At 42.2% G+C, this 25,343-nt stretch overlaps 1 protein-coding gene across 1 annotated transcript in view; it reads left to right on the top strand.

Annotated features, from left to right (window-relative positions):
- tmtc2a (transmembrane O-mannosyltransferase targeting cadherins 2a) overlaps window positions 1-25,343 on the top strand; it is a 57,306-nt gene that overhangs the window by 732 nt on the left and 31,231 nt on the right. The gene's annotated exons all lie outside the window — the stretch shown is intronic.

Genomic DNA, 25,343 nt, shown 5'->3' with positions numbered 1-25,343 from the left:
GTAATATTCATTGAGGGCACTTTGCAAGGTGATAAAAAACCCTGATGTATTTATTATCTAATTATAATTCCATTGCCTGTTATTGGCAAACAAAGCGCGCGCCACATGGTCAGTGTCTAACTAACAGCCAGAGAGGTGAAGTTCAACACGTTGGGAGCTGAGAGCAGCCTCGGTCCATCCCATGCTGCGCACATGAGGTGGTTCAGATGCTCTTTGTGTTGATGAAGCACTCGTGCCTGTTATAACAATGCCCTGCACCCGAGGGAATTCAAGCTAATTTAAACCGGGAGTTTCATTTCGCAAACAGCTGAACAAACATGTCAACGCAGTCACGCTGTGGGTGAAAACCTGTGCTGCCCTGATGGACAGTGATGCACTGTGGAGGTAAAGGGAAAGGTGGACAAGACAGGGCTTTGATTAATGAATCAAAATAAGAAACTTTGCTGGTAATATCCCAGGAGGTGAGAAAATAGAAAAACGTACAAGTGTTAGAAAACAGTAAGTCCACTCCAGTGTCCAAGGGGATGTCTTCAAATGGGCAAAGACATGCAGAGAAAAGCAGCAAATCTTGACATTGGAGAAACTACAATCAGAGAATATTTGGCATTAGAATAGTTGGAGACTACTTTTCTGTTGATCGACTAACCATTGCCACAAGATATATATTTTTCTGACCTAAAATGATGTTGTTTTTTTTTTGCCATTTTTCTTGCTAAAGATTCCATACTTTTACATCTCTCTTTCTCTGCACAACTCTGTGTTCCACTTACACAAAAAAGAAGAATACGCTGTTCATTTTTTTTAGGTAAGTGTGTCTGCCATACATCTGTGCTTGTAAGAATAATTGCCCTTCATGTAATTGTACTGCACCACAGCTGGTCTTCTTATAAAAAAGAGGAGTTGGACAGGTAGTTCTTCATCGAGTCTGAATACTGTATACGGGCATAAGGGGTTTTGGCTCCTGCAACAGTTCTGTCAAATTGATGTTAATTAGTCTTCTATTATCAAGCATTAAATCACAGGGTGAAAACTACTGATATGTAAGGTATGTGGTAGATTTCTCTGTGGGTTAAAAGAATGAATAGACAGTAAACAGGTCGCCTCCCTTATTCGTGCACAGCTCAGTCAGTTGCTGCCTGGTATGCGTCTCCAGACACCCCTTAAAGGTCAAAGATCCCCCCACTTTACTTTTCAGCACCATCGGTGACCCCTGTGTGTGTTATGTGTGAGCAAGACGGAGTGTGCGAAGGAGGAGGCATTGGAGAAACATGGAGTGGTGGGAGAAATGAGCTCCGTGTGCCGTCTCCAGTTCCATCACACCTCGCCAAGTATCCCTGTAAAAGCACCCAGCGGCGATTCATCCATCAGCCTCGTCTGTACATGTGACCGTGACACAGTGAGGTTTTCAAAAAAGCCCTTTGGTGACATATTACCTGTGGTGCTGCCTTGCCTGCTCCGGCCCACGCTCGCAGTCCATCCCCTCAGTGAAAGTTCAGTATTCGCCGACGCTGTGTATCTATCAAAGTCACCATGGTAATTTGCACTCTGGGGGACACATGCTGGCGTTTTGGTTCAGCGCCCTCAGATGGAGGAGGTTGAATACCAATCAGAGGTCTGACCTTCCCTGCTCATTCATCAAACGGCGTCGTCTCTCGGGGTCAAGAGTCGTGTGCTCGCGGTCTCTTCCCTCAGGGATTAGGGGAGAGTTATGAGCAGAAGGTTAAGGCAAGAGAAAGATTGAAGTGGAGGAGCGCTGCGCTGATCATTCTGGTTTGGAGTTGTCTGGAAAAGACGGCCCGGGATGTACACAAATTTGTTTTTCTCCATTTGTCTTGATGTGGCCTTGCTGTGAGCTGAGGTGATCTTATCTCACCTTTCACCCTATAATCAAATTCTCGTTGCATGTCACATGGGGTTCTTAACATGGAAGACGAGATGGCGAGGCAGATAAATCTACGTCCAAGCACTCCAACTTGTGGGGATGTTCTGGCCGGTCTCTGCTTTTTCAATCATGTCAAGTGTTTTTCCTGGGCACTACTCAGGGCCCAGCCAAGCGCTCGCTTGGCCAACGGTAATCCCAATGAAAAGCCTCTGCGTGTGAGATGACTGAGTTTTACAGGAGCTGAGAGAGGACTTGAGCCAGGCCATTTTTGATTCAGGGGGGAAAAAAAATCAAGACGTGATCTGCTGGTTTACAGTCTTTTTTTGGGGTTTGGCCAAATGTATTCACAGTGCTGATGGGTCCATGTTTGTACTGGCTATTAGATTGATTGCTTGAGAATTGTGGTCATGGATTGGAAAATATATTTACCGTCACTTCTGAATTCTCCTTTGAATACCTATCATCGAGGCTTTCGACACGTTAACAAATGAGGCTGAGTGATGCTGGTTTTTAACAACAGCTTCTGACAAATGAACCCAGTAATGGTTGCCTTTACTAGGAAGACTAGGGCATTATCCTTTAGACACCAAAAGTGAAGTAAGGATAAGAGGTAAGGGAGGAGTCATTGTGAAATGACATGCATCCTAAATGGCTTTCAGCATTCAGAGTCATGTATCCCAAACCATCTGTGCCTCCAATCACGTCACAGGCCCTCTGCCCAGCTCAGAAGTGCATTATGGTCCCCCAGGGGATTGAAGTAAAAACATCTTCCCTCTTTGTTTCAGAAGAGCAAAACAATTTAATCTCTGATGAGAGGCTGGGTTTGGTGGAGTTGGCGAGGTTTGGATTTCCCTGGCGCATTCCTTTTATAATTTCAGTTTCATTCTTTTTGAAATGTCCTCACTGTTAAAACTGAAAATGTTCATCCCAAGGAACGGTTTAAACAATTAGATATGCCACGAAAATAACACCGAGGTGACACAGAGTAGTGGCTCTAGAGACGACAGAAGATCACAGAGTCCGTCAGCTGCGACATCTGTTCCTTTTCTAGCTTGGTTTCTGAGGTTGACCGATAAATGCATCAATATGGGGTTGTCTTTAAGAAATGCCCTTTCATTGGAGTTCAAACCAGAGTGCTGTGACTTGAAGTGCTAATGAATTGCTTTTGTGTACGTTAAAGCTGTGGTTTAACCCTCTGGATCACTTTTCAAGGTGAACAATACCTCAAAACAAAAACATGGAAAGAGCTCTTTCCTTCCATCCTTATTTTTGTCCTTCATGGAGCTACCAGTTGTCCCGTGTATGAATCTCTGTGTACAGATAATACGCAGATAATAAGAAGAATTGTTGTGTCAGGATTGGTCATGTGCTTGTATCGACTGAGATAAGAGGGGCAGTGAATTAAATCATTTTCAACCAGGAGGTCAGGTTGTTTAGCGGCTTACTGCTGGCGACAAACTTAGATTTATGGTACCATGACAGGGTTGGGCAGGTCATGACGAATCCAATCTATTTGTTATTACTTGTTACTCATTGAAAAGGTTGTTGCATCACATAGTCATTGCTCAACATCAAACCATTGAATGAAGTTTCCCGATGGACAGATAGCTTTACTTGTTACTGAAGTAGACTGCTGTCAACTGTAGCTGCCATTAGCTAGATAGCTTGGTTAGCTAGCTAGCAGCCCTTTTAGCTGTCTCAGGCCCATGGTGCCAGGAGCCAAAGAAAACCACATCAGTACTTTCTTGCCTGTGGGTGAGTGGTGGTGATAGCACACATTCAGCACTACTAGCCTCTGTAAACACCAGTTAATATCCTTGAGAAGCTTCTACCCAGCCTCCACATCGTGCAGGTAACATGTAAAATGAAATAGCACTCTGCTAGTCTTTTCATGAGAACTTTATTGCCTTCTGCCTAATATTGACCATAACATGTGGCCTTTTTTTTTAAAGATGAAAATACACTCATTTGCTGCTAAGGGTGTTGGTCACAGTTGGGTTGTAACGTTGTTGGCTTAACAAATAGTGGGTACATTTGATGCATGTGTGTTTCATCAAAATGAGCCATGTCATCTCTGAATCATCATAACTGCTCATGATTGTTATCTCTTAATGGGTTGCCACTCCCTTGCTCCCTGTGCCCGGTTCCAGCCCACTGTAGTAAATGTTGCCAGGAATATCTGTGCCTCTTGTGGAATAATTATCTGAAACATGTACCCTAGTTGTGTTGAGGCTGCTTAAGTTACTCTGTGTGCTTGGAGCAGATAAATATTAAGGGAAAATGTAGGCTAATGAAATGAGTTAAAGGAAATCTGTTTAACTGAGTTTTGTAAGTAATACAGCTGAGGCGAAAACGCCTGCATGTTGCAGAAATGACTAACACAAGTAGAGAAATCAAGTAAACAAGGCAGTGATTAGAACTGATAAAAAAAAAGTGCTCATGAATAGTAATTTGAGACTTTTTTTGGGCAAGATGCTTTTGATTAGATTTGCATACAGACTGGAAAGGATTATGTGTTTTCGTGGAGAAACAGGAAATCTCATGAAAGGCGTGTGGTGGTGAAAAGAAAGAGGTCGCCATCTTATGCGCCATCCCACTGTATGTAAGTGCTAACATATTTTTCACTCATGGTTCATAAAAAGAATTGTGCTATTGATGTCTTGTTTTTGCAGCCCACAGCCTCAGATTTGGTGGCGGGGGGCTGGGACTATCAGTTAAACAATAGAAAGGGGGAGCAAAGACTCTCATTTTGATTACTAGCAGATTTTATTCACGAAAGCACTTAGTGGTCAACTCTGCAGATGCTGTGGCTTTGAAACTGCTTTAAAACCACAAATGAAGGTTTGAACTCAGTAATGTTGAATGGGGTGAATAAGAATTTCTCTTTGGTGTCCAGTTCAGTGTTTAAGGAAAGAAATGGCAGTAGATGTGTGGAAGACAGGATGAAATGCTAAAGCCTATCTTCTTGCGCTGGGATGTGCTCCAGCTTTTACAATCCTTAAAGGGGCAGGAAAAACAGTCTTCTGGCGAACAGAAGAGCTTGAATGGTTTTTTTCTTCATATTGAAGGGTACTGAAGCATGCACACAAGATTTTTTTTTTAAATCAGATACATTTTATGAAAGGTATTGGCATAATGAACCAAATGTCCTTCATGTACACTTCTATTGTTTGCCAACTTGGATGAGTTGAAGATTTTCCTCCCACTTCTCTGTCCTTGCCCTATAACATCTTCATTGATGCGTAGGGTTGGAGGCTGTCATTTGAGTTGGGGCATCGTCTTTTATAGCACTTAGTATTGCAACCTTCAGAGAGTTTTGACAGTTTTGAACAGTTTGGAGTAGCGGCTGCCCAACATTACCCTACAAGGAAGAATACGTATACATAAACCATGGATTTTGTGTGTTTTTGATTTTTCTCCACCGATGTCAGCTGGGATGGAATCCAGCCCCACCTAGACCCCCCAAAAGATAAGTGGTCATAGCTAATGGATGGATGGATTAGTTGAATTTGTTTTGTATTCTTACATGTGATTAATTCAGTCATCCATACATAGATATAAACAAGACAAGACAAGACAAGCACAGACAGCAGGGATGAAATGTTGATTTAAAGAGATCTGTCAATTCACTGAAAATTAATGGTCAACAATTGTGTTAAGTGAATAGTCATGTAAGTTATTTATTTAGAAAAAAGTCATTTGAAGGCATCACCTGGAGGTTTGGGATCACTATTTTCTGACATTTTTTAGACCAAATAATTCTGCATGAATCACCAGATATTTTGGTATTCAAAATCATTGTTCGTTGCAGCCCTACAATATTAATTCATACCGTGTTGAGACAAAACTGTGGCTGTCAACTTGATGTATGAAAGTGTGTACAAAAGAGCAAGAATGTCCTCAAACAAACATCATAAGCAGCTATTTGTGTCAGCTTTGGTTAATTCTTCTGCAAGTAGCGCATATCATGACAGGCTTAATGACTATAATACTTTATCCCACCCTAGCCTCTGGAACCACTCTTACTACTCATGAGATATGGAGGAGAGATGGGTTTGTTTATTTTTAGGTTGTCCCTTTTTGTCCCATTGGGTCTCTGTGATGTACGATGCTGATTGAGGCTGTTGCTAACCCTTGGCTGGCCCTTGTGCTTTGCAGGCCGCAGTCGACCCACCCCTCTGCCAAGACATAACCGCCAAACCTCAGTCCCAGGACCCTCCCTGTATACACACCATATGTGGATCCCAAAACACTGGTATCCATGGACAACTGGGCTTACAAGTTTGCCATCTTCCCGTAAGATGCACACGCCAAAGCCATAGATTTGTCATGTAACACCCATGCTAGATTTGGGAGGATGACAACCTAAAACCGTAGATAAAGGGGTGAAAACATCTCACAAGTTTCTTATCTGGCTAACCACATGTAAGTTCATCATGCCTTTGCCTGAGACCTTTCACAACCGTGTTCAGCAGCAGGGGGTTGAATTTCCTCCTCGGCGCACTAAACTCACTTTGTAAGCAAAGCTCCTTTTTGTGGAGTTAGATTACACTTACGCGCTGGCATCCACTTTCTATCTTTAAACCACCAGGTGAACTTCTAAAACAACTTACAGCAGTTGGGGCGTAATAGAAAACCAAACTCAAGCTTGGGATCAAAAGAATTAGAAGAAGTAGTTACTCTTTCTGCCTTTGGTAATCAATAGCCATTGAGTATCATCTTTCAGTGACTGTGGATTTTTTTTTTTTTTTGGTCTGGAGTCCAGAACAGCTGTCAGAACAGAAAATCGAATGCGTTTTTCTTTTTTTTTTTTCTGCACTTGACAAAGCGCTCCCATTTCACTACAGCTTGTACCAGTTCACATTGTGAAAAGAACTGTAAAGTGAGGTCTGCCCTCCATCGGCCAGTGACTCAGAATCTGAAGACGTCTGCTTGTGCATGTGGAGGCTATTTGTGTTTTTCATGTGCACTGACAGCTGACAGTAGTTGGTGTCAGTGATCAGAATGATGGAGCCAGAGTAGCCCGGTCAGGCCCCTTTTTATTTAATTGGGCAGGTTGTGATAATTTAGCATACATTTTGTACCTATTGGACAATTTCCACCCAAACAAATTAGGCTGTATTCCAATACATGGGCCCCTCCTCTCATCCCAGTATGACTGAGAGAGATTAGCAGAGTTAAGCAGGCTCTGCTCTCTTGCTTGTGGTTGGCATGATCTGTGAGCTGTGCATGCAGGTCTTTTCGAGGTAGTGGAAGGTGTTGGTAGACGGAAGCTGAAAGGGTTTGAAGCGTTACAAGCAGCATCAGACATGTGAAGCTGATGTGTTTCCATCAGGTTGAGAAGGAGATTGATACCACTCTCATGTTGGTGCCCTAATTACATGGAGCTAGAACCAGGTGGCAGTTACTAGCTTAATTTAGCAGAAAAACAGGAAGCAGAGGGAAACGGCTAGCCCAGCTTTCTCAGCTATGTGCTGTAACTGGTCAGGGATTTCAAAGAAATAATATTTGTGAAGCTAGCCGAGCGTGGAGCTCGGCTAGCTGTTTCCCTCTGCTTCCAGTCTTGATGCTAAGCTAAGCTGAAAGAAGATAAAGTGTGTAGTCCTTGGTTTTTGTATGGCTTACAAAACAAAACAAAGCAATGTATAGTATGTTCATTCATTAGCTTTAGAGTTACCAGTTGGCAGATTTTGTTATCTTTGGACAGAGCCTGGCTAGCTGTTTCTCCCTGTTTCCAGTGCTAATACTAAGTTATGCTAACTGGTTGCTGGCTGTAGCTTTATTTCCACCTTGAAGACATGACACTGATATCCATCTTTTCAAAAGGCAAATAAATGTAATTCCCCAAACTATTGAACAGTTCCTAATCTTGCTAATGCTTACATATTCAAAGTCTCTTTGAACATAAAGTGCACACTTAACAGCTGGTTGAAACGAGCTGCACTAATATTTTAAGCTGCCTGCTGTTATCATCACCTGAAGCAATATCGTTTTCCTCAAGCCTCATGCATTTAGCTGAGTTGGGAGAAATTGCTTCTGAACATAAAGTGGCAAATAACGGTTTTGGCATTGCAAAGCAGAGTATTTGTTTGACAAATATCTAAAATATGATGAGCTAAAAATCACTGTGCTGTGCAAGCTGTGGTGAAACTCCCATTCATCTCAACATGAGGTACTGACTCTCTGCTTCACCTTATTTATAATAAAAGTACCAGGCGCTTCACAAAACCAATAGAGATTCATTAGCTCGGTAACCTTGGCATTGAACCATAGCTGAGCACTGCACACACTCTTTCCATCTTCACGCATGGCTACTCCAGCTAAAACTTGTAAAATATACTAATATGCATAAGGATTTCTGGGTCAGATCTGGGCCAGCTTTGGAGTACCTGGGATGTGGGGGAAGTTCAGTTTGGGCTTCTCACCTCATAAAAACCCGAGAGGGGGAGATTGAGAGAGTTGGTGTGAGGGCTTGAGAGATTTAAGGTTCAGCAGGGATCAGATGGCAGCACTGCTACCTTTACTCAAGGGCACAGTTAGAGTGTTTGGTATTGAGATGTAGGAGCAGTGAAATGATTATACTGGAAGCTTTGTCGCTCAGGCGTGCTACAGTTGGTATTTGTTTGCCTTCAGTGTCTTTGCAGCATGACATGGGAGACTCTCTCAAGAAATTTGCAGAAATAGAACATGTAGGAGGTTGTCATGAAAGTACTGTAAGGGATTTTTCGATGGATATGCCTTAATCGACCTCTGAATTTATGGCTGTATGTGTAAAACATGTATGAGGCTTCAATTTACCATATAACGGTAAGCTGAACTTTTGGGATCTGTCCAAATTCTGTTCACACTTAGTGGATTTCTAAATGTTTAGAAGGCGTATAGTATCTTCATATTTCATTCTCATCCACATGATTTACTCTGTGGGGGGAAATAGCCTTTCTCCTTTTCCTGTTTCCTCCTGATAAGCACCCGAAAGCGGAGAACCACACTAGATAACACAGATAGAGGAAGTGTGGACGTCTCAGTAAAGCAGTGTTGTTTAGGCGTTCTCTCATTGTGGCACAATGGAAGGCTATTTAGAGGAATGAAGTGAGATGATAGTGATTGTTAGAGATACTTGGTCTAAGAAGGGACTGCCAAGTGGTTGAAAACATATGGATTTGTTCAAAAAAGAGGGAATCTGCATGGCTTGATGCTAAGCTGCTCAGAGTTGGAATTGAAATTGTAATTTCCTGCCTCACCATATAGCTGCAGATTTTGGTTTTGTGGTACATCATTTCCAGCCCAATCGAAACACCAATTCACTCATGTTTGGCTCGGGTGGAAGGTAATTATTCTGCGTTTAGAACCATAAAGCACATGATCCTTCAAGTTAACTATCCTCCTTAATTTTCTATGCGGGGTCAGGAAACATTTAAGCCAATTTCCCCATTTTGATGGACTGCCCATTTAAGCATTGCTCAATAGTCTGCACACCCATCTCAGCGAGGGGAGCTGAACTCCTCATTTCTGCAGTGTTGGTCTCTGGGATGGGATCAGTCGCTGGTTTTTCAGGTACTCTAAGCTTGCAGGAGATAAGGTGAATCTCTTTTTAAGTAAACATGGCAGTCTTGACTGCAAGCAAGCCACAGTGGAAGTTGATAAATGGGAGAAATCTGCATTTGATAATGGCTGTTTTCCCGCCTCAGTCAGCCTGAGATAAACCAGCCACTGTATTTATCTTTTTACAGAATGCAATTTGTTTCACACCATCGTTCTGATATTCATGGATCAGCGGCTATGGGAGAGGCTGTATGATTATTGTGCATTCACAATGTGCTATGACAACACTGTAATTTATTTTTGATGCGTTTTGGGGTAAATCTACCACACCACACTGTTTTATCTCCTTCACAGTTCACCCCTCGAATTTATTATTTTCATCTTTTTAATCTGGTTGACTGTACTGAAGGTCACTGAATTATGCATGTTTTGCTTCTGATGGTTTATATGAGCTCTGTGACGGATTTATGCTTTCATTTTGATAAGAGACATGCCGCAGGGAGCCTGGACTCTGTCAATACTTTGATTGGTTGCCCCCTGCTCAAAAGAAACTCAGCATCCAAGGCAATCACTCTTTCTTTTTCATGTGAATTTGAGCTTCCAAAGGCACTGTCCTGTTGTAGATTTGTATCTCTGCTCTGTAGACATGGAGAGCAGACAGATTAGAGGTCACCACTGAGTGCGACGGTGTCAGCTCATCCACCACACTGTGCATTTCATCAAAAAATCCACACAGATTTTTTCCCCCCAAGGCTCGCTCATTACTGTGACACCACATCCAGTCAATCCATTACAGAGGCGCCTGACAACGACAATTTAATCTCCACACCACAGCTTTGCTGTTTCTTTTCCTGCTGTGACCAGCAGCAGCTACTCACTGATACCATGTGTCATCTCTGTTGCAGACAGGAGAGATATTTGTCTGGGAAGTGAACTGAACCCATCCTGGGATTTTTTTTTCCCTGTTGCACATTGACATGGAGATCCATGCTGTCTTCACCATAGTGTGTCAATGCATCAACTCTTTTTGTTTGGCAGCTGTAGAGAAGTTACAGAAGAAGAAATATGCTTATTGGCTTTCCTGCTGAGAGTTAGATGATGGATACTACTCTCACATCTGTCTCTACAGTAAATATGAAGCTTCTGCTGTAGCTGGCGAAATTATCTGGGAAAACAGCTAGCCTGGCTCTGTAAAAAGGTAACAGAATCTTTCTACCAGCACCTCTAGTTCACTAATTAACATGTTGTATATGGTTTGTTTAATTTGTGCAGTAAATGGAAGTGTAAAAATAACATGTTTAATGTGGGGTTATGTGCTGGACATGTGTTAATTAGTGATCTTCAGATGTTCTGGTGGGTGGATTTTCTTACCCTCAGACAGAGCCAGGCTAACTGTTTCCCCTCATTTCCAGTCTATGCTCAGTTAAGCTAACAGGCTGTTGAACCTTTCCTTTAAGCATAGCCTCATGTCAGTCCTTTTTAACTGTGGAAGTGAAAGGGAAATGTTCAGTTTCTTTCCGTCAGTGCTTTGTATCGCTGTGATTTATATTTATATATTGAATAACAAAAAGAGCAACTTGGCTGCAGCCACTTGTAACCCAGTCCTCCATACAAATCTCTTGACGTCGTAGCATGACATCATGTCTGCGTGTCCCTCCAGTCCATCTCAGAAGGGAATATGGTACTTTTATGATGTTATACGATGCGTTTTATGGTTTCATAATGGAGTTTCCTGCAGCATTTTAAACAGGGCCATATATTTTGAAACCCCTGCTGATAGTTTGACAAACTTGGATTATATTAAACCTCCTGCAGGGAAATGCATCGGACATATTTTATGATTGCACTGAAATCTGTTGGTCTCATAATTCAAAGGCCATAATTATTTGCCTTTGGACAATTGAGAGAATTTGTACTGCTAAGGTGTTTAGAAGCTGAATGAAAATGTGGCTTGAGTTAAAGTACCTTTGATCCACTTAAGCCAACTTCTGCTTTGTCCTAAGTTAAGGGTCAAATGGATGGGGTTTGCACTTAAACGATGACTTCATTGGTTCCAATGTGAGAGTCGAGTTCAGGCAAATGGTTTCGTTGTACCAGCCTTGTTCAACAGATCACAGATCAGAATTTCAAAAGATCTCAGATAATTAGCACAGATCCTTGAAAAGAAGACAGATTTGGTTTGGGCTGGCCCCTGTGGTACCCCTCTATAGCTGCCGTTTCTCTCTCGCTAATGCTGGAATGTGACAACTGGTCACGGCAGAAGAAAGGAAGGCCTATTCTGGATTGGTTACAGTGCTGTATGGTCTGTTTGTGCGGCATACTTGGCCATTACAAATGCTGCATGTGAATCTCACCAGTGAAAGCTGTCAAAGCAGAAAGAAGCCAGAGTGTGACGCTGCAGGGTGTTTTGTTCCCTCCACAACTCTTACCCGTTCTTTACGTACAACATAAAGGCACAAATCCTTGACATTATCAAAATAGCTGCATTTTTTAATTTGTGACCAGATTACAAACCGATTCTGACGGAGCATTAAAGTGTTTTTTTTGTTTAATCAGAGACAGAAGGCTTTTGAGCACAAACAGAATGCTGCTTTGTTTCTCCAGCTGCTCCCTTGGCAGCACTGCAGCACTTCAGATCCTCCACTGGCTTCGTGATTTGTCATCAGCAATTAAAGTTGTCCTCGTTATAATCTCCGCATCAGATCAAAAATGATCCGGTTTCTCAAAGGAACTTTGAAGAGAAGTTTGGCCTCTGTGGAATAGACCTGTACCACAAACTATGGACTCATACCCACACTTGATTGGCCCTTAGTGAAAGTACTCTTTCCTCTTTATTCCTGTGTGCTACTTTATAGCAGAACAAGTGTCAGGGGAACATAACAGTTCAGTACTTCAAGTTCCAATGGTTTTCATGGTCTGATACACAGTTTTTTGGTCAACTTTCTTTCCTTGGCAAGGCACAGTAGACCCAGCTAGAGACTGCCAAGGTCTGTCATGCCGTTGATTCCAGTGAATATAGTGGGCCTGCAGTACTCTGGAGAGGGTATTGGTGGGTATTGTTGATGCAGTGTGTCCACACCTGGTGCTCTGCATGTGTGCATGCAAATCACAGCTGAACTAAGGTGAAAGTGAGCCGAAAACATTGGCAGTCCTTTCCAAGCCATGACTCTTCGTGACCCATCAACATTCATCTATTCCCTGCAGACACGAATCAATGCCAGGCAATGTATTCGTCCTCGGTGTTCAACTCCCCCATTTTAATTCAAGTGTGGAAAGGGGGGGCCTCCATGATGATGGGTTTAGGCGGCTGGAGGTGCACGTTTTTATAGGTCACTGTGCCAGCACCCGCAGCTTTTCTGGAAGTAGGCCAGTGGAATTGATTGTAGATGCAGAAGGTACGGTGAATTAAAGAGGTGAGGGAAAAGGGAAAAGGAGAACCTGGTGCTAAAAAAATACATGATCACGTGCTGGTGATAGTGAAATAGTCATGCCACTGGAAGCTGTAATAGTAACCATAGTAACCTCAGATGAATAGACCTGAATAGGAAAATATTTAAAGGGAAATGACCGCTCTTTAGTCACTTTTTCTCAAAAATCAAATAAAATCTAATGAGAATTAACAAAATTTGTTTGAATTAACTATGGCGGCGTATGAAATCACTCTTAATTTACTATCTAGTGAACTAGAGCATTTTTTTAATGTAAAAATCACACTAATTGAATGCAGAAGATGTCCATTGTCACTACAGAGTAAACTAGTGTCCCTTATCCACCGAGGATCAGTTCAGTGAATGAAGGAGTGATTTCAGACACAGTACACAGTGTAGACTTGAGGTCATTTATTCGTGGTGCCTCACTGAGCTAAGCTAACGTTACTGAGAGGCAGTTGCACTCAAAATCAACAAACAACCTCGCCTTTATCCACACATTTTTTCCATCTATTGTGTCAAATACAAAATCCTTCCTCACATTATTTCTCAGATGGTTTGATGTCATCATTTTCCACTGAGAACTGCTAGCTAGTTTTCCATTAGCAAAGCCTAGTTTGCTGAAAGGGCAACAGAGCAGTGCCTGTTGCACTGAATTTTGAATCCAAATAGATAATTACTGTGCAAATATTGAAATTTCCCCTTGTTGCTCACTTTTGTTCAGTATGATCAATCCAGTAAAATTTACCAGCATCAAATTAAGACCCCAGTAAAATAACATATTTCTACATGAATTCCTGTAGAAGCAACAATGTTGTATCTGCAGTGGCGAGCTGGGATACAGCAACATCTGTGTGGCATTTTAAATCATATCCCCAGCCCCCACACAGCTGTGATTTATGTATTGTTTGGCTAAGTCAGAGAACAGCACTCAGTCCGTTTTTAATCAAGCATCACATTTATCACTGTGGATGCAGGCGACTCGGGGAGGCCACCCTAATTACCCGTCCACAGTCAGACACTGTAATCAACTGTCGGGACCATACTGGATGCAGAATTTGGACAGACTGATTGGCTGCTCATTTGTTTTCTTGTAACATGCTGGAGGTGGTTTTCTGGTTGGACGGAGGGTGTTAAGGTTGGCCACTGTTTCACTGATAAGAGCTGGATGTGTGGGAAAGCCGAGGATTTTAGAAACCCTATAAAACTCAGAATGCAGCGCTCCTGGACATGTGCTCATTTAAATGTGTTTCTCGCTGTGAATGCTGTTGGGCACAGGACTGCACTGTAGGCGTGTGGCATATTTATTGGGTGAGACGTTTTTAAAATACCTAAAAGTTTCACATTAAGAGCTCCTATCTTAATGTATAAGGGAGAAACAAAACTGCATATAAGAAAGAAAGTTCCTGGTGGTCTTTTGGTGTGTTCATGGAGGTGTGAAATTGTAATTTGCTGTTGAACTGAACTGTATACTCCTCAGACCTCAGTCTCAAGTGTTTTTCAGTTTGATTGCATTCACACACTTTGCCTTTTTTTTTTTCATAGTACAAATAATCCATGTGGCAGGTTTTGCTTGAAAGCTTGCAAAGCTTCAGCAAGCTTCTGTTCTGCAAGGACAAACACCTACAAAGACTTCTTGTACACCTGCAGTTGAACACTAAGTTGTCATGTTCATACTGGATAGTAAAAGCTCAATTCATTCCACTGCTTTTTTGAGGCGTGAGTTTTGACCCCCCTTAAATCCCTGCAGTCCTTCCCTTCACTGTGTCCACTATACTTATACCCTGGGGCAGAGTAAAGCATTAGTTTTATTAGCCATTGATTTCCCATAGCCTTTCCCCCTGGTGAGGCAGAGGATTCATCACAGCCTTTTATTGACACTATCACTCAGGAACGCCGTGGTGGGCTCGACCTCCTTTTTAGCTGAGGTGGCAGTGGTGGCTTTGTTGTCAGATCACCTCTATTTTGTACGACCAGCTAATAGGAAGTGATCAATCCATCACTTAGATGGAGATAAAGACTCGGCAATCAATCTGCTGAAAAATAGATGAAGGAGTCACACTCTCAATGATTGGGTTCATAATTTTTTAACCACTAAATGTAGCGTATTGAAGAATGTCTGTAAGATATACTCTAATGACAGTGGACTTGTATTCACACTTGCAATGTGTTAAACCAAGATTAATTTCAGTTGATTGGACGAAATAATGATGGATGGTACTCTGACGTCTGTCCGTTTGGCAGTTAGCTTAGCTTAGCTTAGCATCTCAACAAGTGGCAGGGGGAGTATTTCTTAGCAAAAGCTACAACAACTTTTTGCTTTTACATTTCTGCTTGTGTTTGAATTAAACAAATCTGAGCTTTAGAGTTGTTGTAAGGCATCTTTATGAGCTTCAGTCATCAATGTGCGTATGTGCCATCAAGGTAAACTCTTCCCAAAGCCGACAACATCATCAGCATAAAGCAGGAAAAACATGGCAGCCATTCTGGCAATGTTCTCAAATTTCAGGCATCCACAGAAGTTGAATCATGCCTAATTTTTAGATCTGCGCTATCTGTTTGAAGGAGTTCTGACTTCTAGAAGTTCAGAGATGAGAGTCAACAGTCATTGCAAATTCAAAATACAGCACTGGGCGTCTTCAAAACTCTCCATTTTCCGATTGGTTTGACTTCCAGCTGCCAAACTCGCTGGCTCTCCCTCAGTGCTTTTGAGACTAATATCCTGAAAACAGCTTATTGGATGGCTAAGGGTGACAATGTTTGATATTCAAGCAAGGAACATACAAATGGGCATAAATATTATTTATTTATCAATCACTGTGTATTTTCAAGTCATGGTCTAGTTCAGTGCGCAACCATGGTGCATACAATTTGTTGACCCTGGCCTATTTGGAGTTAGCTGTTGCTAATCAGGAAAGCGGCTTCACAGGGGACATGAAAGCAAGACCTTGGCCTGACAAAAGAGAGACAGCCAACTTCCTGACGCTTAGCTCACACTCTGGTGCAGCCTCTTTGAAGCCGACAGCCCCCGGAAGAAATCTGTTTCTCCTGATTGGCTGCTTGGACACACTGAGGATGTAGAGGGGACTTTATCTTAATCAGGTATGAGTTGACTGTTGGGCCAGCTTGATGATGAAGCTAAAACAGCTGGACTTCAGTGATGAGGAGTAACTATGCAGAAGTGTGTCCTTTTGATCACACCAATTAAACCCATGAATTCTATTACTTTGTTGGACATGTTGCTGTGAGTTTGTAATTATCCTCAGTCCCTTATCAAGTTGGGAAATCTTCTTTTGCCCTTTTAGGAGCATTGATATTTGTTTTTGTGTCAATGTGCATCATGGCCTTAGCTAGACCACATCCCTGGAATGCAGTCTGTTTCTAGGGATGTAAACAGATGCAAATATTTGTATAGGAATCAACGCATCCTGTACAGATAGCAGCTTTGCGTTAGCCCCATAGTGTGCTTGTGCACATGTGTGAATGAGTCAGTTACCTTTATACAGTAATCAATGTCTTAATTCACATTTGATCAACAAGCTTTTCCTTTGAGTTAACATAGAAATCCATGGATCTGTGAGTAAAATAACCAAATATCTGCTTTAGTAGCTGCTCTAAAATAGACTGCTTTGTGTAATTCGCTGTGCTTTTGCACTAATCTCTGAATAAGGAGTTAAAATAAGTCATTTATCTGGCCTTTTCATTCCACAAAACTTCTGACTGGTTATTCTGCACCCTTGGGAAGGCTGCTGGGAACTGCAGGATGGGCTATTTTTAATCAATGAAAAGATAGATCCAGTGAACTGAGCAGGAGAGGGGGGAAAAAAATGTAGGTTAGTCCCTTGAATACAAAGTAAGTTTTATCCTCTGTGTCTCAAGTTTATTTTCAGCAATATAAAAAAAAAAAGATGAAAATCTTGCCAGTTTTTTTTCCTTCTTCTATTTTTTTTTCCACGTCATCAGTTCCGAGCTATGCTGAACACCATCCAGCAGCAGTTTATCAGTGTTCACACATTTGAAATGATGGAAAGAAACAAATAATTGCATCTGAGCTGGACATAAAATCTGCCAAATTAATGTCAAATTTCATCGTATGCACCAGGAAAGGGAAGAACCTCCTTTAAGGCTAAGCATAAATCTTTCACAACCCGACCAGTGGCAGTATGTGTTTTATGAATGCTATCTGGACATTTATGCATTTTCCCTCTCCTCCCCTATTCGTGCCAGTTTGGCGTGGGACGGAGTGTGGGAAAGTAGTGGTGCCACTTCTGCTCGGTATTGTTCTGCCCGTGGTGTCGTTGACGTATGATGTTTGAACACACCCTCAATGCTCACTTCCTGACCTTTCAGCCTACAGATATACAAACTAAACAGATACAGGGAGTTGATAGAAAAAGGAAATATATTGTATTAAGTTCTTTATGTGTTGTCTATAGCATGAGAATTTCTTGAGGAGAAATATGATTTAAATAGGAAAAACATCTTCATCAAGGTTGGAATAATATTGATGAGGACATAGTTCTCGCGTCTTCTGCCCCCTCTCCATCTTACTCTTTCATCTTCGTCACTATCTCCTTATTCGCCTGCCACGGCTCTGTGGCCACATACTGACAGAATTATAGCAGCTGATAATCAGCCAGTGAATGAATCACTCAGGCCCAGCCAGCAAGCGTAATGGCTTTCCACATGATCGTTCAACCTTGCGCTGTGATGGATGGGCAGGTACCTCCAGGATTTAAAAAAAAAAAAAAAGACCAGATCACCATCTCCACGTGTTCAGTCGCCTCATGCGGTGCAGTACAATACGCTCCCGCCTGGAGTGACCATTGAGGTGAAATTTATGGGATTTTTTTTACCCTCAACCAGCTGTGGCGTTCACTGGGAACAGAGCCATGAACAGTATTTTCCTGCCAACTGTTACACCACATGGAATTAGGACACTGTTTCATATAGATTGCATATGGTGTCCGGCAGCATGAGTGCGGCGCTTTGAGCACACACAACAAGCAACCTTTAATCACATCAGTCGTTGACCCCCGACCTCCGTGCATGTCTCAGAAACTCCATGCACTCTATGATCACTTTCTAATCCTGTTAGTGTTGGATTAGCACAGAGGTGATCTGGACCCTGACACCCACCAACACACACACTCTCCCTGAAACACACTTATCACACAGCTAGTGCATGTGAGACAGAATCTAAATGAAGATTGAATCAATAGCTGGTGGTGGAAGCAGTGAGAACCCCCGTTTTCCAATGCAAATTGTTTTAAGGAACTCGATGTTGTAGTCAATGCATTCGATTTATTGCCAATAAATTAGCAAGCATTTGTTCTTAACCTAATCAGGGTCATTATAAGCATAGTTCCTGCAGATTAGCAGGGATGAAGGAGGGAGAACAGGCTTTATATGACCTATTTAAACACACTCTCCATTATGTTTTCTGTATTTGTCTGTATGATCCTTTTGCGGTTGCAAAATTATTTTCATCATCAATTAATGTGCAGATTTTCTTGGTCAAAGAAATGCCAGAAAATAGTGAAAAAATGTTCATCACAATTTTCTAAAGCCCAAAGTGAGTCATCAAAAGTCTTGTTTTGTCTGACCAACTGTCCAAAAATCTGATATGCTCAGTTTTCAATGGGCGTGTTTCCATCAAGATGTCTTATATGCATTTAGACATACTGCATTCAGAAAACTTGATGGAAACGGCAAAGTTGAAAAAAATTCAAATCCTCGGTTTCACTTGCCGCTTGAAGCAGTTTTTGCCTTTTTCAGCGAAGTGTTAATGCACTGAGGGGGAGGTGGAAACACCTTTTCTGAATAAGTTCTGATGCAGCAAACATAACTAACCTGACTGATCAGCTGTTCCTGCTACAAAAGAGAAAGAAGAAGAAGAAGAAGTTTCTTTCTGCTGTTGTCGTCTTTCTGGATATTTCCATAACGTTGAAAAACATGGCTGCTAGTGCCATCAATGGTTACTTGAAAACATGGCCAATACTACCTGACATAAAAGAACAATTCCAAGTTACCTAAATGGAACAAATTCTTGCAGACTTCTCTCCATTTTCCTCTCAGTTGGTTAAGGCGACTAATGTCGTTGCTGGTTTTCAACATTGTTCTTCTTCTACTCTGTTAATTATGGCGAAGTGTAACGTAGCTTAGACCACCAACTTCTGACTAAACTACTATTTATGGGAACACGCCTGATTTGATTTTCTTTGTTTCGTCTTTTTTGCGACGTTTCAATATTTTGCTTGAAATTTGCTTGACAGTATTTGGAAACACAGCTTGGAGACGCCAAACAAAAGAATGTTTGGTGTAAAGGCCCTTACATGGTGCTGTTTTGGGCTCTCTCAGCCAAAAATGGACAATAGTGAGAGGAATATGCTGAAATCCTTGGCCGGCAGTCCAAAGCAAAGGTCCTGAACTGTGCTGTGAAACATGGCCACTGATACACTGCAGGGCTTTGGCAACCAATTCTTCATTCTACTGTGTACTCGTCGCCATTTTTAAATATTTGAAAAGGAAAAAAGCAAAGTACCAACTAGTGGCCAATGCTTGTTTTCTTACTGCATTTTTCTGTACACTGTAGTGCTGTCATTTAGCCAGTTGCAAAATCTGACATGCCTTAAAACTGACATCTGACTCAGACTGTGACCAAGGATTTATTAGATCAGTAACATGCAGAGCGACATGCAGTGAACCTGAGAGATCTCTGTTATTGCAGTGTGTACGAGCAGTAGACAGGAAACGTGGGGAAAGAGTGAAACAAAAACCAAGGATGCTGCAGTGAATATATACAACCAACAGGACGTCCTTTACCTCACTTTTTGATTTCTCTTCACTATCTAAGAACTAAATGGGCAAACGTGCTGATCCAGGCATATTTCGCTTGTTTATGAAGGTGGCAGCTCTGTAATCACGCTCCTCTTTAGTGGCTCCACCTTAACACATTTTCCTCTCTGCTTCTGTGATGCGGATTTGTTTTGTCACTTCACTTCGAAGGCCTTTTCTTCTCACGGAGTCTTAGTCATCTGCGTTCCCGTTGCTCCTGCACAAAGCCAGCAGCATCAGTGGCGTGTTTACTTCAGCGGTGCGCCAGCCTGAGATTAGCATTGTGTGAATAGGCCTGTCTGCTGCAGCTCTCTGTCTGTGCGCTTAATTAACACTCAGATTGCTCAGTCAGGAGATGGAAATTTAATAGATCTTGGGGTTGGTACCAAGGTGCCAAAGTAAACCAGTTCAGTTATAAAGGCGAGAAGAAAGGATAAAGGAGCAAAAAAGTAAGAGAGTGAAGATGACAAGTTGGGGAAAAGATGCAGGATGTGCACAAAATGATATCAGCAGAAGAGAAGAAAGGAAAAAGAACAAAAGAGGTGATGATGTCCATGAAATAATGACCAGGCCAGTATGCATTAACAGCGCTGTTTTCATGATGATCGGCTAATCCATCCCATTACTGCCGTCGGGGAGCAGGAGGATACACTCTGCTACAAAAGGTTGTAATTCAGCCAGTCCTGATTATGTTAAGTGATGGAAGTTTTGCACTGCAGATGTTTATTAGAGTGGAGCAGGCCGGCCAGCGCGCACGCTGCAGACAGACGGGCTGGACCAGAGCCCAAATGTTTAAAAGAGACTCAAGTGGAGTGTTTGCAATGCAGCTAATAATTTCTGTTCTGTTAAAGGAGCACACGAAAACATTTAAACTGAAGACACAGTAGGTTTATTCAGCCTGACCTCATAGAGTGGGAGAGAGAGCCATGTACAGTGCTGCGCTGTGGTGTCTGCACAAACTTGTAAACTATGAGGATACAATCAAGGAATCAGCTCTTTACAGGAAGCACTTTCTGACTCTGAGGATTCATGCCTCTAGCTGAGAGAAAGATCCCTCTATAGCATTTATTCTAAAAATAGACTGTTATATAATAGTTAAAATCAGTCATCCTATGCATACATGCATAAATGGGTCTGCTTGTTTGTGGACAGGACTGGTGCAGATACATATGTTTACAGCTATAGGGATCCATGTGTTTACAACTTCCCATTTTGTTTGTACAAGGGTTCATTAGGGCGAAACACACTCCTGTTGCCGGTTTTGGACTATTCCTCTGATGGACAGTTGGTGACAGTAGCGTGCTAAGACTCGTAAAAGGCAGGAAAGAAGAAGACTGCAGGCTAGCTAACATTAACGTAAAAACACACAGAGCTTTAAGTATCGAAAAAGCCTTGCTTTGTTTTATGAGGAAGTCAGTATGGATAAATGCAGTGTTTATGGTGAGAAACACTACATGTAAATATAACTTTGTTTGTGTGTGAGAAAACCACAAAGCACCTTTAATATTAAGAGGATTTTCAGTGAGGAAACTTTACCAGAGGATAACCTAATTAACAGATTGTGTTGGTGACAGGTTGAAACCTGCGCTAAATCTGTGCATTTCATTCCCGTGTGCTGAACATGTTTTTTAATTAAAAGAGTATCCTGACAGATTAGGGTCTGCCTGCTCTTTCTAGACTTGCTGCACAATAGATACCACAAACTGCTCAACTGTCTGCAGGTAGATTGTGCTCCACTTTAGCTGTATCTTTGGGAGATGCAATGATTTCCGTTCCTCCCACACAAAATCATGAAGCCATCCTTAAAAAAAGAAACCCTTCTGTAGCTCCTCTTCCTCTCTTTGTCCACATCTCCTCCTTTGTGAATGATGTAGTGTAATAACGAGTAACGGCTTCCACTTGGATTCACCTAATCAGTGTACTGAGAGTGTCAGTCGGTCCTTTATGCTTTTGCACATTCACTGCATATTCGCCCACTGTCTCTAAAGGAGGCCTATAGTGTGCGTCTGTAGGCAGCCACAGCACATGAAAAAGCAAATCACTGGTGGTGAGATCACTGTCGGGGAGGTGGTGGAGTGCCGCATTTGCATATTGAAAAGACACATACCCAAACACTGAAAGACAGCCAATTTTCTCTTCATTTAAAGCACTGGACAGGTGAAAGAAGACCTCAACCTACTACAAAAAAAAAATCCTTACCCCTACCCGCTAATGTCTCCTTTCAGCCCTGATGGAAATCCCTCCAGTTTTACCTCCACCCACAAAAAAAAAAAAAAAACTGAAAAGACCGAACCCGTCCTGTACTTTGAGGATTGTGAATAGAGTGCCCCACAGCCTGCCTGCCTGCCCCACATACGGTGGCTGAATACAAAAGACCCCCTCTGTAAGAGCAATCACTACAGGAGACCACTCTATCTGCACGGCTGCAGCGACAGGTCTCAATGAAGCCATCAGCACGGGGTCTGCTGTCACACACTCTCGCACACGCTCGCAAACACAACGACACACACCTTTGCATGTAGCTGTTTATTCCTTTAGCCCTTAAAGGCACACACACACACACACACACCAGTACTTTCAACCCATTCTCAAACCCTCATGGCTAATGCATTCTTTTCATCCTCCAGTGGCGGGCAGGAACAGGGAGGGAGATGAGTGGTTGGCGCTGATTTGAATATTTAAATTATTTATCACCAGAGAGTATTGAGATCCAAGCCATGCCAAGGGACACGAGGGAGCCGGGCGAGGGTGAATTCAGCCATGTTTGGATTAGATAGTGTGTTGTTATTGCCTGAAGGGACAGGAAAGTGGAAAAACAGGGACGCAACTGCTGAGTTTGGTGGACATGTTACTTATTCTAATCATAGTCTGCAGAGTCAAGGTGAGGTTGCAGCAGTCCGTCTGTATGCTCAAGACACTCATGTAATTTGCAGCATCAATAAAACTTTCAATGTTTATAATCATTATGTTTCAATATACGTTTATTGCTCTTGTCCTCCCACCACCAGATCAGACCCTGCACTGTACTGGGACTGTAAGACATTTCCTAAGTAATAGCTCACTGTGGATCTACAGTAAAAATAGGAAGTGCACTGAGTGATGTAATGCATTGGGTTCTTAGAAATATCGGACAAGGGAGAGTTCCACTTTGGCTTGTTGCAGCTCAGAGCCTGAGAAACAGACGCATGCCTTTCCCTGACGGAGAACAATCCTGGGAAATGGAGGAATTTACTATACAGTTCACGCGATGACAAGGCTGTCGGCTTGAAGGGAAAAAACATTGAAGTTCGGATTAACACGTTGAGCAATTTATGGCTTTGACCGGATTTGTGGGCAGTTGTGCTTTTTAATTTCTCTCTTTTTCTTTTTTTTTCTCATTGTCAGTCGCTCCCTTTTACCTTGCCTGCACTCATGCTGGGTGCAGGCTGGCAGCTCGCTCGCCCTCGTCTTCTCTCCCTCCCTCTTCTTTATGCACTCTGCACTAAGTTACAATCTCCAGACAAAGGAAGTCCTCGGCTGGCCCCCGTGTCGCTGTCCTTTTCCCTCTCTGGTGCGCCATGCTCAGGCACAGAAAACAGCGCCAGTCGTATTCGAGCCCAGAGAAAGAAGATTGCCATCAGACCAGTGTGATCAAATCTTGGAAACTCAAAGTTAATTACATTTATTCTCACATGACTCGTGTTGTGCAAAAAGCAGAAACGTTATGTGGCCGGGTTAAAAAAATCAGCGGAGGGAAAGGTGTTATCTCTCCGCTCTGTTCGTTATCTTTTAATACTCTGCGTGTTGTAAACCCATCACCTCTGCAGCGCGCAGGTCATCAGCGTGGATCTCTTGTATTATGAGTTTCTTTTATACTTTCATTCACTCGATATAAAAGGTGATTGAAACAGGATTTTCTTTGTTTGCTCCAGTGCTTGAGTCAGCTTGTAGGTGCTGGTTAGGTGGCATTGTCTACTGCTCAGTGCCATTTAAAAAGCCCCATTTTCAAAAGCCAGTAGCTGCCATGAGCCTTGACTGTACGCAAATGGATATTTTCTGAAATATCTCCGTACACACAAAGACTTACACAAACGCAAAAATGATTCCAGACTTTCACACAAGCATGTCGGGTCAGTAGGTGGCGATAAAGTCTACACCGGCAAATGCATCAAATACCAGAGCTGAACATTCGGAGCTTGCGTTCATGTACGTGTGGTCAAGGCCGAAGCACATCAAGTTATTCTTATCTTCTATCAGACTGACTGTGAAGCCGATGAATTAAAGTTTATGATGAATTCTTCATTCGGTTTGTAAGAATTGTTCATTTAGTTTCTTTGAATAAGTTTAACCTTGTACGTGAACATGAAATAAATTAATTGTAGCATTCAAAATAACAGGGCAGTCACGCAGATATGAATGACTAGTTTTCACTCTCTTTTTTATTAATTCGCCTCATTTAACTCAAACATCATTTCATTTCAGCTGACTGTAAACCACTGCTCTCACAAAACACATTTTTCCCATTTTGGCCTTACTTTTTCTTTGTTTTGTCAGTGATTGGTAGCCTTATTGTTTTCTTCTGGCAGGCTGAATAGCTTCAGGAAAATACAATGTACAATGTCTTTTCATACTTTTTAATGGATGTTTGGAGTCAATCCAAGAATGGTTTCTAGATTACTTTGCATTTTGTGGATATGTGCCTCTGCCAGGGTGCTTCCGCCTGATGCGATATATCTCTTTAAAGATAAATATTCCCGTTTATTCATTTGCTGTTAGCGCCTAACATGTCTTTCCACCCCTGGGCTCGAGGCTTACGCACAGCCAATGCTTTGACTCCCCTTAGCCCACAGTCTAATGGTAGAGCACTGAAAAAAAGAGTCAAATCTTAATTTTACATTGTTATGACAAATTAAAAATAGAGTTTTAGAGAAAGCCCTGAAGCCATAGTGCAGATTTCCATTCAGTAAGCTCAATGGCATATCATTCTGAACACATTTAGGTCTCTTAAGCTTGAAAATAGGCTAATGACAATGCAACATTTAGAAACTTTGATCTGACTGATTGTAAGATTCAAACAGTCCCTATTAACTCTGTTCAAATAAGCTTAAAATTGTTTGAAAGTGTTGAAAGTGCTACACTGGTAGCATTAAGAGTGAACTCCAGGTAGAACCCCAGATGTTAACAACGTCTGGGAAACACTGGTTCACCCTGTGACCTTCCTTTGGCTTTGTTTTGTTGGTGTTTGTTAGTTTTCTCCACCTGCTTCCGACAGGCTGCCCTGAGTCGGGAAATAAGATTCAACTGAGATATTGTGTGATATCTGTGCCAGCTTCATCCCTGATCAAATATCAGATTTTCACTTTTTTTTTTTTTTTACAAGTACGTCTTGTGGGAGATTCTCCCACTCGGCTTTGAGTTATCGTAGCTTCCATTCATCTCTCTTAATCCCTGTGGTGAAGCTGTTGTTGCAGTCTGGGAGCGTACACGAATGCAGCTCGTGTCCCCAGTAATGATCCACTAATTATGAGAATCCACAGCAGCCTCGGGGTGTGAAACCACCTGGCCGTGTGTGTGTGTGTGTGTGTGTGTGTGTGTGTGTGTGTGTGTGTGTGTGTGTGTGTGTGTGTGTGTGTGTGTGTGTGCGCCGGTACCTGTGACATATGCACATGCTGTGT

The sequence above is a fragment of the Chaetodon trifascialis genome, chromosome 22 (assembly GCF_039877785.1).
Source record: "Chaetodon trifascialis isolate fChaTrf1 chromosome 22, fChaTrf1.hap1, whole genome shotgun sequence".
Taxonomy (NCBI): domain Eukaryota; kingdom Metazoa; phylum Chordata; class Actinopteri; order Chaetodontiformes; family Chaetodontidae; genus Chaetodon; species Chaetodon trifascialis.
The sequence above is the reverse complement of the archived record's forward strand: the minus strand, read 5'-3'. Positions and strand labels throughout refer to the sequence as shown.